The sequence below is a fragment of the Mirounga angustirostris genome, unplaced genomic scaffold (assembly GCF_029215605.1).
Source record: "Mirounga angustirostris isolate CCGP_5_RB_7025 unplaced genomic scaffold, mMirAng1.0.hap1 SCAF_3, whole genome shotgun sequence".
Classification (NCBI taxonomy): Eukaryota; Metazoa; Chordata; class Mammalia; order Carnivora; family Phocidae; genus Mirounga; species Mirounga angustirostris.
Genome location: NW_026991711.1, coordinates 53744154 through 53757321, shown reverse-complemented (window position 1 = coordinate 53757321; position 13168 = coordinate 53744154). Strand labels below are relative to the sequence as shown.

General features: G+C 45.8%; 1 protein-coding gene across 9 annotated transcripts in view; it reads left to right on the top strand.

Annotated features, from left to right (window-relative positions):
* The first annotated feature begins 546 nt into the window (after positions 1-546).
* Positions 547-13168, top strand: part of ENOX1 (ecto-NOX disulfide-thiol exchanger 1) — a 550660-nt gene continuing 538038 nt past the window's right edge. For 7 of the 9 annotated variants that reach the window (XM_064586069.1, XM_064586066.1, XM_054506336.2 and 4 more), the window contains exon 1: positions 549-1019. The gene's annotated coding sequence lies outside the window, so the exon portion shown is untranslated. Of the gene's footprint in view, positions 1020-13168 lie in introns of all 9 variants that reach the window. The other 2 variants (XM_064586067.1, XM_064586068.1) reach the window with 1 other exon arrangement.

Sequence of the window (13168 nt, the reverse complement as noted above, 5' to 3'; positions counted from 1 at the left end):
AAAAGTGGCCTCCGGGGAGAAAAAGAGGCAGCATTGCACCGGGAGTAAGAAACGCCCTCCCTTCCTCCGGACCGTGCAAGCTCACCTCACCCGCCACAGACCTCACTCTTGCTCCCCACCCCGCATCCCTACACAGAAGAGGCGGTGGGCCGCACTCGGTGGGGTGGGCCCATCGCCCACTCCCACTCCCGCAGCGCTTGCACACGCGGACTCCAGCCAGTAGTCGGCCACGTGCGCCCGGCTCCTCTGCTCGGCCCCTTAGTGGGCCGAGAGACTCCAAGGTTGCAGTGGCAACCGTGGGGTCCTGATTTCTGTTCCCCCGCGCACAGCCAAAAAGTCGGGACGGCGGCGGCGGTGGCGGGAGCTAGCGGCTCGGCCCCTCCCTACAGCGGGCAGCACGACCGAGGGCTGCGGGCACCGCCTCTGCTGCATCCGTGGCTGCGCGCTCCGCTCGGCCCAGACCCGCTCCGATCCAGAGCCCGCTCGCCGTGCTGCCTTCCCTTCCCTCTCTGCCGCCGCCCCGCGGGCAGCTCCCCCCGGCGAGACGCGTGTTCGATCCTCCTTCTCCGGCTTTACGGATTTCCGGGGGCAAAGAATTTTGCCTCGGTCCCTACGAGCATCTCTTGGCCTCTCTCCCCCTCCCCTCGCGACTCCCCCACCTCGTGGGCGCGCGCGCGCACACTCACACACATTCACACTCGCAGGCGCGCGTGCGCACGCCCGCACGCCCGCGCGCCCCGAGCCGCGGAGTCTTCAGCAGATCCCACTCTCTCGGGCGCCGCTACTCACACAGGCTTCCAGTCGCCACGGGGCGTCCTCTGTCTGCGGCAGCGGCGGCGGAGGCAGCAGAGGGAACCGCAGCGGCAGCCTGGCCGCGTCTTGCAGCTTCGTGCTCGGGACGGAGTCGGGGAGAAGCGGAGAAGGAGGACGCCGAGGCGAGGAGGAGCCGCGCCGCGCCCAGCGCCCGGCTCCCGGCTCCGCGCGGCGGGCTGCCCCCGCTCCCGGTACCGCGGCTCCAGGTAAGCAAGCAGCTCCGGGGCCCGCAGCATCCCTGGGGTGTCCGGGCTTGGAGCCGGGGTTCCCCGGTCCCGCCCCCGCCACGGCCCCGGGACAGAGGCTTGGAGGGGAGTGGGCTCTGGGGAGGGGGAGGGGAATGGAGCTAGAGGTGAGGCTGGTGGGGAGGGGTCCTTGGAAGCTTGGGGGCTTCCGCGCAGCCCCCCGCGCCCTTCCCCGCTCTATCCCAGCTCCAGCACTATCACTTTTACGAGCTAGGGGGTGCCCGGCGCCCCAGACTGCTGTTCCCCGCTCTCCCCGCCGCCGCCAGCCGGTGTTGGCTCCGGGTCCGCGCCCGCCGCGCGCTTCCCACCTCCCCTGCACCTTGGACAGCGCACCCAGCGGCTCGCCGCCCCCTGCACAGCACCTGGGACGGCGTCCTGCTAGCGCAGCCCTCCCGCTGCCCTCTTCCTTCCCGATTGTCACCCTCCCGCCCTGCGTTCCTTGTCCTCACTGTCTTGGCGGACTCCGCTGTGGTGCGGGCCGGAAACTTTACTCCCCTTCTCCTCTGCGCTAGGTACTGTTGTTATTTGTGACTGTCCCCTCACACGGTGAACTCAGACACCTTGGACGTGTCTTCCTCGGCGGGATCATGTCCTGGCCCGCCGAGTCCGAGGCAGAGGAGGCACTGGGCAGCTGGACTCGGTGGCTGCCAGGGTGCAGAGCCCGCGCCTCAGGTCCTGGACGCCTGCCGCCTCCCCGCCTCCCTGCCTCCCTGCCTCCCTGGACTCGACACGTGCGCGCCTCCCACGGACGCGGCCCCTCCCCGACCACCCCACGTCCTCCCCCCTGCACGACCACGGCCACCCCATAGGTTGGACACCCGGAGTTCGCAGGTTCTGATTGGCTGAAGGCGTAACTCCGCCTCCTTCCCGGAGGGGGTGGTTCTGGAGTGTTGTGGTTGTCATCCCGCGGCGCGCACATGGGGGAAGTGGGGTCGACAGGTGGGGAAGCTGGGTAGGATCCTCCGCTGTGTGTAGTCCCTCACCCATCCTCCTTCCTCCAAATACACTCCTGCTTTTCTCCCTTTCTCTTTCTCAGCATTCTGCTGTAAGTAAAAAACAACACAAAAACTGGCTTGTAGCCCTACTTTTATTAATATTGCATTTGTTCCGTGGTAGAGGTTTTTAAAGCATATCTAGGAGAATGAGGGAAACAAGTGCGTATGCGGAGGTTCGTGGCAAACTGGGCTGCAGGTTTGAGTCCACTAGTTCGGAGAAAGTAATGGGTGGCTAAGAGAGCTGAAGAAGATGGAGAAAGTGGGATGGTAATTGTTCCTTGTTAGAAGGAAGGACACAGGTGGGTGAGCTTGGGAAGCTGAGGGAGAAAAAGTGGGTCGTTTGTGGGGTGAAATGTGAAGGAGAAACTCGGATGGGCACTCCTGGGAGGCGGGTGGGTTCTGCTGAGGAAGACTGTCCCAGAACGGGGTAGTTTTGGATAATACTTAGTTCATTATTAGCACACTTTGTTTCTGTTTTGCTAGCTCTGTCCTTTTGATATGAGACTTTATCTCTTAATAATGTCAGTCCATGTAATGGATTTTGTTTATTCCAGTTTCTTGTAATATATAGATTTGCAAGTGGTAATGAATTCAAAAAGTGAATTTTAAAAGTTCTTTAGAGGGATGCACTAAATAGTTAAGGCAAAGTGCTTTTGAAATATTGTGAAAGAAGACGGATGAGCATTGCATAAAATCCAAAGATTGTTCTGGCGTTATTTAGGTCCTTTGCAGAAATATATATGTATGCATAAATGATACTGATTTCTCTTCATTTCAAAACGTGATTGCCTCTAGTATTTTCAAGCTTTAATTCCTTCAGGCTGTTTTGATGTTGTGTCTGTACATCTAAGAATATTGTAATTCTTATCTTTAGAAACCTTGTCAATGCAAAACAAACAGCAACTGAGGCAAGTTAATGTTGACAACTTTATATTGAGTACACTGTGTGTTATTTTATTTGCGAGTAGTGAAATATGCAAGAATAACATAGCATGACTGTTATTCCCCAGGGACCCATATCAAAACAAAGTGGGAATCGCATGAGACTGTTCCAGGGAGAACAACTCAATTATTTTAAAAATGAATGTATTTTAAGATTCTTGGGTGTAAACAGCAACCGAATTTTCCCATTTCAGTTATTATCTTTGTACCCAGTGGTAGCACATAAGTCATACAGCATGTTAAATATATTAGGTAATTCCAAAGTAGATAGTAAAGTCTTTCCATTTATTATTATTTTTATGTAAGTAGACAGAATTGCTTTCTGACTGTAGGACTTTGTATTCAAGGGACAGATTTGATACATCTGGCAAACTGGAAATTACTGCTATTGTTGAAAATACAATTCTTAGTATGTTTTCATATCCCTAGGTCATGCCTTGATTTGCCTTCAAGGGATTCAGAATCTAGTTTTTGGCCTCTCAAATTTAGACAGGTTTTGAGGTAGGTAGAAAAAGAATGTATATAGTCACACACATACATACGCATAAATGCAAAATATATGTATGTATATCCACACACAGCTATATATGTATATACATAATTTGGGGATACATTCAGTGTATTTATTTATATATATGTTATTGTCATTCTTAAATTTTCTCATTTCTGCTTGTCCAAAAGGTGGCCCTGTTTTTAAACTGTAGAAAGCATTATCACCAGTAGAACTGGCCGATAGATCATGGAAACAGACAATAGTATTTTGTTGCTTGGCAACCACCTACAGTGAATGAAAAACAAAGCAGTGACAGCTGCTTCCACATCCTGACACCCATACTGTAGCTCAAGCACTGAAACCCTCCACGTGAGACAGCTCTAAGTTTCATTTGAGTAAGGTGAAGCTGTTTGTTTTTGGGGATGATTTTAAAGAGAGTATTTAAAATTTTTATTATAATAAGAATTATATTGTTATTGTGGGATGAAATGAAGCATCTAATTTCAATTGCCCTCTTAAGCCTAGTCTAAACTGAAAAATGCAAGATTGAGAGGATTGTTTAGACCCTTCTCATTCTTCCCTTTATAGTCACTAAACACTGTAAGCACATTTTCTGCTACCGTCAGGTGCTCCTAGGATTTTACAAAAACTTGAGTTCTCTATGATACCTAAATAGATAGCTGGATTTTACTGCTAGCAGGGAATTAGAGATTCATGCTCTGGCCTAACTCTCTCATTTTATGGGACACTGAGGCACAGTGAGGTGATGTGACTTGACCCTGGTGACTGAGCCATCTCTAGAATGTCTTCCTTTGGGTGACACTTGGAAATTTTTTCCATTTCCTCCCTGAAATTGTTCTTGAGTTACATAAAACATATAAAAAAAGATTTTTATCCTAATAAAGATACTTAGAAAATACAGTAATATTTGGGAGTAAATATTTAGTATTGACACTAGGCTAGATTATGGTGTTAGATGCATTGTATATCATGTATTCTGCCTCCAATCTATGGAAGTCCTGTGATTCCCACCTCTTTCTCCAAACTGGGGAAGCCCTGTCCCTTGCTTTGGTAATTGTTTACACCTTTGTGTAATCTTTAATGATCCATTATTTTCCGTGGGAATTTTAAATGGGGATAAGATTGAAGATTGTGTTGGTCAGCTTTTATACCAGTGAGAGTTTAAACATTACAGCTAATTAATCACCCGTTCTGGTCTTCTGTCGGCAACGTGGTAGACGTGCTGTGGGTGTAGTGATTTGGGCTCTTTAAAGTACATGGGACACTGGGGCGCCTGGGTGGCTCAGTCGTTAAGCTTCTGCCTTCGGCTCAGGTCATGATCCCGGGGTCCTGGGATCGAGCCCCACATCTGGCTCCCTGCTCCGCGGGGGGCATGCTTCTCCCTCTCCCACTCCCCCTGCTTGTGTTCCCTCTCTTGCTGTGTCTCTCCCTGTCAAAAAAAAAAAAAAAAAAAGTACATGGGACACAGTACTGTGTCTCTGCATAGTATTCATTTTAGTCTTTTATCAAAGCTGTCTTGCCAAAGGTACTACCTGTAGCATGTTGGTGGAGGACGAGTCATCTATCTGTAAGAGATGGTAATAGTGCCCATTGTTTCTTAACTCAATAAAATGATAATGAATAAATTATTGGGTGACAAACTTGGATCCCATATGCATTATTAAGCATTTCTTCTAAACTAAGGGTATGTATTGCCTGTGTGATACATTTTGAGGTTCCTTGTGCTATTTTAAACAATGTATTTCATGTTTATTATTTATGTCAAAGATAGGCATTTAGGAGCGCCTGGGTGGCTCAAGTCGGTTAAGCCGCTGCCTTTGGCTCAGGTCATGATCCCGGGGTCCTGGGATCGAGCCCCGCATCAGGCTCCCTGCTCAGCGGGAAGCCTGCTTCTCCCTCTCCCTCTGCCTGCCTCTCTGCCTACTTGTTCTCTCTCTCTCTGTGTCAAATAAATGAATAAAATATTAAAAAAAAAAAGATAGGCATTTAACTTTAATGTAACAACTTAGGTAGAAAAACTTGAAGTGGCCTGGTTGGAGAAACAATAAAGTGACAGTATTAAGTATCACTGAAGAACCATTTTCACCAGAAAAGCATGCACTTTAGCAGATTTGTAGTGGGGGAATAAATTGATTTACAGCATGTTTAACGTAGTTTTAGAAGCCTGCTATTAACTTGTTCTAGCTAGGAAGATTTTTTTTTTTTAATAGATTTTATTTATTTATTTGACAGAGAGAGACACAGCGAGAGAGGGAACACAAGCAGGGGGAATGGGAGAGGGAGAAGCAGGCTTCCCGCGGAGCAGGGAGCCCGATGCGGGGCTCGATCCCAGGACCCTGGGATCATGATCTGAGCCGAAGGCAGACGCTTAACGACTGAGCCACCCAGGCGCCCCGCTAGGAAGATTTTCAAGCAGAATAATAATTTGGCAGATTTCAAGTGAGTTTCGCAGATTTTTAAAACTATTTTCCACAGTCTGGTTATAGTTTGTCCAGGGCAAGTACCTGTTTTGGATCCTCTAGGATTAATCTGAATTTTAAGGTTGTTATTATTATTTTTTAAATTTCTGAACCATTTCTCTTTGCGAGGAATGATGTCAAATATTCTGTTGTTCATCCATAATTTAACCCACTGGAATTTTGATATTTAACTTCTCTCTCCCATCTCCATGTACAAGATAACATATGTGTATGTGAATGTACAAACACACAATACTTACTTTTTCCCCCTTCTGTTGTTTTCGCCCTTGTAATAGAACACTAAACACTAGATTTATGGTTTTTTTCATATAGTAAAGAGAAGCTTTAAACAAGAGATATTTACTTTTTCAATTTCCTTATGTCTGCTTCTGCTATTATAACCTGTAAACTCTCACCCACACAAGTAGGATGATGGCTAAAAAAACAAGCAAATAAATAAATACATATCTAAGCAGTATTTGTTTCCCTCTAAGCTAGCCAAGAAAGCATATTTTCTCATTCTTAGACACACATACCTACATACACATTGAGTTTAAGACTTTTTTTCTGGGGCGGGGGGAATGAGAGCGAGGGGGGGGTAGGGGGGTGGGGGGAGAGGCAGAGAGAAGAGAGAGAATTCCAAGCAGGCTCCATGCCCAGTGCAGAGTCCAACACCAGGCTCAATCTCATTACACTGAGATCATGACCTGAGTCAAAATCAAGAGGTGGGCACTTAACCGACTGAGCCACCCAGGTGCCCCAGTGCTGTCAGACCCTTTTAAGAGTGAATGGAGGGTGCCTGGGTGGCTCAGTTGGTTAAGCGACTGCCTTCGGCTCAGCTCATGATCCTGGAGTCCTGGGATTGAGTCCCACATCGGGCTCCCTGCTCGGCAGGGAGTCTGCTTCTCCCTCTGACCCTCTCATGCTCTATCTCATTCTCTGTCTCAAATAAATAAATAAAATCTTTAAAAAAAAAAAAAAAGAGTGAATGGAAATAGTGTTTTTATTGGAAGCCCTGTGCATGGTAATGCTGATATATTAAGTAAAGTGGATATATTCAGATTTTCAGAAATACAGTAACATAGGAAGAGTTAACTTGAATTATTCCCTTTGGAAAATCCTCAAATTATGCTGCGAACATAACCCACGGCCTCTACCGCAATACCCAGTACCTACAGTAGAGCCTCGCATGTGGTAGACATTCAGTGTGTATTTTGTGGAATATACACCTGCCCTCCTTCTTTACATAATGTTGCAAACATTTCAATCTCTATCTGTATGAATAGTAAAAGTTAAGAAGATGGAGAAGAAATTACTCTAGTTTTCTAATTGTTTCTGGCACTATATTACAAAAATAGCCAGTGAGATATTGTGGAATATACTTCTTGTCAGTGCAGGAAATTATACCAGCGGTATTGATTTTTCACAAATACAGCCATCCTAAGTACAGAATAGCTCTTTACTAGCCCACAGCAGCAGAACAAAGGTTATGGCAGCTAGTCCAAAGGAATACTTTATTTAGTTGGAGCTGGAGGGTGAAGTTTGCTAGCCCCAATGTAATTATCCAGACTGGAATGTGGCCAAGAGGCTGTGGTTAACATCCCAAACAGTGGGAAAAAAGCCATGGATGAGGTCTTTAGTGACTACGAGTGGCCAGACCTTTGCTTTGGTCTCATTTGCAAGAGAGCACCTTTAGTAGCTTAAAAAGCACAGCAACTCTTTTGCAAGTAAGGGGTAGAGCCCAAAGTTACCATCTAGATCCCAGGTACCAAATTTTTGGTCATTGAAAGAAGTCGTAATCACAAGAGTTCAGTGACATTGAAACAAGACTTTCTTCTTTATCCTGCTCCATCTTTGGAAATAGGTGGAGAGTGGTAGTGTCTCTATGGACAACCCTGGCAGAACCAAAAGGTAGGTAAAGTCTGACATGCTTCCAATTAGTCCTAAACATCCTTCACCTTTCCACAACTACCTAGCTGTTTATCTCCTTTGTAGGGATTCATTAATAGTTTTGTATCAGCAAAGCTCCAGCAGATTGCTTTCCTGTGTTTCCCTTTTTGTGAAAGTGGAGACGTAGTCCTGCCATGTGTTTTAAAAACACCTCTCTATGTCCAACCTGGGGTCAGACCAGGTTGGGGAGAGGAAGGCACCATATCCAGTGGCCAAGGACCGAATCATGTCCCCTGTTTGTCCATCTCTATTAAAGGACTCCCCTTGTGGGGGGAAAAAGATGTTAAGGTGTATACTGATAAAAGGTTATAGTACTTTTCTGGAGGGATTCCTGAGTGTCTTGCATACATTAGCCAATATATATTTGTTTAATTTCACTAGTAAAATTGCTATATAGATGTATAGAGAAGGTAGTTTTGTCCAGGGAACACTTAAATAATATTATACTATTTTCTTTTAGGATTATTTCTTTAACAATAAATTATTTATTGAGCATTTACTGTATGAATGGTACAGGATTTGACCCTAGTGATGATAAAGATTTTTAAGGCACAGTTCCTGCTCATGGAAGAGAATATGCTATTTGCAGGGAAATGCACAAATTTGGTTTGGTTTAAAGGTGACTGTGAAGGATGGTCAGTAGGTCTGGGAAGCAGAACAGCAGACAGACAATGGAGGACCTAGCAGAACCCAAAAAAGCTTTTGAGCTTAATTATATTAGTCAGTGTTTTACAATCTGCTTGTTCAGCACAATCCCATGAAACACTTGCTATGCTGCTGATTCCTGGGTCCCACCCCAGACCCGCTGAATCAGAATCTTCAGGGACATGGCCTGTGGGAGCAGACATGGTCACTTTCATACTTATTTGCCCAAATGGCCACTGCTCCAGTATATGTCTGCAGAATTCTTCTGCAAGCAGTCTCATTCTCTGCCTGAAGGCTTTCTCTCCCGCCTGTAGGGCAGCTTGGTAGGGCAGTGAAGTTAATGGCCTCAGGAGTGGACCTACGCCAATGATAGGAGGGAGCTGGGAGGTAATACACTAACGTTTTGGACCCTCCGGTACAATAGCTGACACATGTTCTGCACTATGTCACTAAATTCCCTGGTGAATCTGCCATAACGGCAGTGTGCTAGGTATCTGTGCTTTGTTGGCTGTCTCTTTCCTCTGTCAGTGCTTCCAAGGATCCTCTTCTAAATAAATAACTTGCACTTAAAGTCTGTTGCAAGGTCTGTTTCTGGAGGAACCCAGCATAAGATATGGAAGAATCTGCTTTATTTTTATTTTTTATTAATGCCCCCACTGTTTTTTTTTTTTTTTATTGAGGCAAATTTGGGAGACCTGGTCTCAGGTGATGATAGAGGGCCACTGAAGGGTTAAGATGTAGGCATTGTCATTTTTGATTTGCATCTTGGGAAGGTCATGCTGGCAGGTTGTGGTGGGTGGGTTGAGGGAGGGAGAGTTAGGAGCATGGAGATCAGCTAGGAGGTGGCAGTGCCCAGGCAAGCAATGATGCCCGCCAAAGTGAAGGTTGTAGCTGTGGGGATACAAAATGGATATTGATGGAAAGCTATCACGACATGGAGGCCGGCAGTGTGTGGTCACTTAGCTGGCCGCCGTTCCAAAAATGAGATTTCATTGCTCTGCTGTGCACCGTGGCCCTACTCTGTGCATTAGGCTCGGCCCCCTTGAAGGACAGAGACTCCTGTGCCTTGCCTGTAACCTTTCTAGAGTTAAGTAGCACAAGTCTGGGAATAAATAAAAGAAGACAGGAAGATAAATTGAAGAATATAAATAATTAACTACTAGATCATTAAAGGAAGAAAGTTATATTTTACAGGAAGGATTTGTGGAATTATATAGAGCAGGAGAGTTGCAGGGATGCATGTGACGCATGTCCATTTTGTGATGAATAGTGATTTTCCCCCATACTCTTGAGCGAGAGGTGATTTTCATCCACCATCGGTTTTGGAAGACCTAGCATATACTTATGTCTATTGTTTTCTCTGTTTCTCTGATAGCCTGTATTTTAGCTAAGTGAATGAGTGGTAGCTGGGGGTGGGGCTGGTTCTTTTCTCTTGCTCTGTCAAAATGCCAGGCTTTTCTTTGCAGTTTCTCCTGCCGGTTCTTAGGCTACCAGCTCCCAAAGGACATCAAAGGGTACAGAGGGTGGGAGAAGGAAAGAATAAATCCGTCAAGAGAGCTGTTTTGAATTAAATGCTTAATCATGAAATGAACAGGTTAAAGTTTGTTAGATGATATGAATAAGATTAGGCAGCCTTCTAATTGTCCCATATATAAATGCTACCACTCTGCCTCTGTCTGTAGTCAGAAATGCAAAGGCTGAATAATCAAACAAGAGCAACCCGACACGATCATATTTCTGCAAAAGTAGCACTGAACCAATAACAAGGAGAAGACTGAATTATAAGAGGTAGAATGGGTCAGCAAAGAGCTTACTGGGCCTTGCTTAACAGAACAGTCATGGCAGTGGAAATACTGGACATGTGAGCATAAGGAGGCTGGAGACACCATGGGTGAAACACAATGGAAGGAACGCAGCCTTATTAATAGAGAATATTATGCACATATTTATGATGTTTTTTAACTAAACTTTTTATGTGGAGATCATTCTAGATTCATATGGAATTGTGAGAAATAACATAGAAAGATTCTGTGTACACTCTACCCATTTCCCCCCAGTGATAATATCTTGCAGACCTATAGCACAGTATTACAACCAGGATATTGGTTGATACAATCCATTGATCTTGTTCCGATTTCCCCAGTTTTACTTGTAATCATTTGGGTGTGCACACACACATGTGCATGCAAGTTTTCTTCTATTCAATACTTATGATATTTTTTACTTTAAAAAGTAAGCGTCTTTTTCATTTGAAAATTTTGAAAAAAATTTGCTTGTTTGGACTAGTCCTGGCTTACCTGTAACTGAAGAAAGAGCAATAGAGAATAAACTCCCTAACCCCCTTTTAACTCTGGGATTCTGGAGAGTGTTATCCAGGGCCACCCAACATGGCAGGAAGGTCAATGGGCCATGGTATAGCTTCCACTTTGTTACTGGGTGACTGCTTTATTACTGGCGCCACTATATAGCAATAAGCAGACTTCTAAAAGTATGTCTGTTGCAAAAAAAATCTTGCTTATTAAATCTCATTGTAACTCATCTTCCTTGTACTAAAGTTTCTATCCTTTTCTTCTAGCATTCTTGGCCCTCCCCTCTTCCTCTCTGCGTTGGAGGGGGCTCACCCTTCAGGCTGCTCTCTCAGATTTCTGAGTTAGCTGGCTCACCGTGTTCAGCCTGTGGGAGACACTGGTAAGAGAGGGAAGGGAGAAGGGCAAAGCCAGCGTATTTTTTTCTTTCCCTGAGCTTCATATGGCATCCCTGGCAGTCGGAATCCCTCCTGCCGTAGTGCCACTCATGCTTGACAGACTGACTCTGGTTCTAGCTGCTCACAAGCCACCTTGGCCCATGGACTCCAGACACATAACCTCCTGCTATTGTCTCTTCAGCCTTGGGGAGGTCGCAGCTTCCTGCTCTTGCTGATCTTTGGACTACCTCACTATCCTGTTAGGCTTTCTGTTCCACCATCACCTGAGTAACCAATTCTCTATACTAAATTTCCCTTGTAAAAAAATAATTGAGATTTCTTTTTTCCTATTTAGAGATTTTGCAGTTCCTCAAAGTATGGAAATGGTATAAATTTGACAGGGTTTTCGTCTTCTGTCATTCTGGCTTCTTCCACTGGAAAAATCTTGCTAGCTCCAGTCAGGGTAGAAAGCACCTGCATTTGTAATCTCACCTCTCCCACCTAGATTCTCAGTCCCTTTACCAATTATTCACTGGCTCCCAGTCTCTGGTTTTCCAACACTGGTTTCCCTTTGTCTGATATATTTGGGATTCTGGCAACCTCCCCTAGTGTCTTTGTAATTCTGTCCTTGGGCCCCTCTTTTACTAGCCTTCCCTATTATCTTCTGCTAGCAGTACTTACCTCATCTCCATGTGTAATACCCTTATGCCCATGTTCACGTATTGGTCTCGTGACTCAATCCTGAATGTACTTTGGTTTACGGGGCATATGTCTGCTATTTTAGGATTTAGTTTTGCTGGCATTTCATTTCCCCGCACAAGGATGCTGTGTATTTGTATTATCGGCTCCTCCAGCTCATCTCCTATAGAAGCATATGTGATTCTGTAACAAAAACAATGGAACAATGAGAGTAAGAATGCTTTTGTGAGAAGGGAACAGGACTCAGTAGAATCTTGGAAGTGTAAAGCACATTTAGAAGCCCTGTCATTGGAAGCAGAGCTGGGGGCCACCGTGAGGGCCACATGCTATGTTAAGGAAAGGGCGGGAAAGAGAAACTTAGTATGCTTAGGGGAGGGTGTTAGGACAGTGCAGTGACCACTCAGGTTCCTTCCCCTGTTGGGAGAGCAGTCTTGCTGGTTGCTACCATATTGGTCTCATAGTTGGGTGCATCAGGCAGCTTTGCCTTTCTCCACAGCGTCCCCAACTGAGATAGAGAGCTGGAGTTGGAGCAACGAAAAAGCTTTCGAGCTACCTCCGACTGAGATGTCCAAAAGGTCACACAAACAATGCAGTTGTAGGTGGCCCTCACTTACGGGGCCAGGAGCAGTACTTTTAGGCATTGCAGCACACGTGGGGATGCTCTTTAAATGGACAGCCATGCAAACCACTACTGGGGCGGTGGACTAGGACCTGGGAAAATCCAAAGCTTTGGCTAAAGAAGAATTTAAATATTGAAAAGGAGCCTGTGCTGTGGGCTATAGATGTGTTCAGGTCCTGGTGTTCTCCTGTCCTTGCAGTGGACAAGGGCTGGAGAGTGTTTTGTGGGCTAGCGCACGCAGTTAACGAACAGATGAACCTCTTTGGAAGCTGCCTGTAAGGCTCCTTGCTTGCCTCTGCTCTCCATAATGATCAGAAGTGGTGAGTGCTGGGCAGGAGTAGATTAGGCGGCTCTGGGCAAGCTGACAATGGAAAAGAAATAAGCTTATTTTAAATGGGCATAAGCTTTGAAGGCAAGTAATTAAGACATACTTCAGCCTCATGGACACATTAGAGTTCTGGTTAATACAAGTGCAAGACTGGAAAAAAGAAATCACTTGCTCACCTATAATCACTAAAGAACCCTTTGTTTAGTAACAAAACACCAATCACCCCTGCTCTTATGTGAGTTTCTCCTCTATTTCCCTCTTCTGGTCATCTCTCAG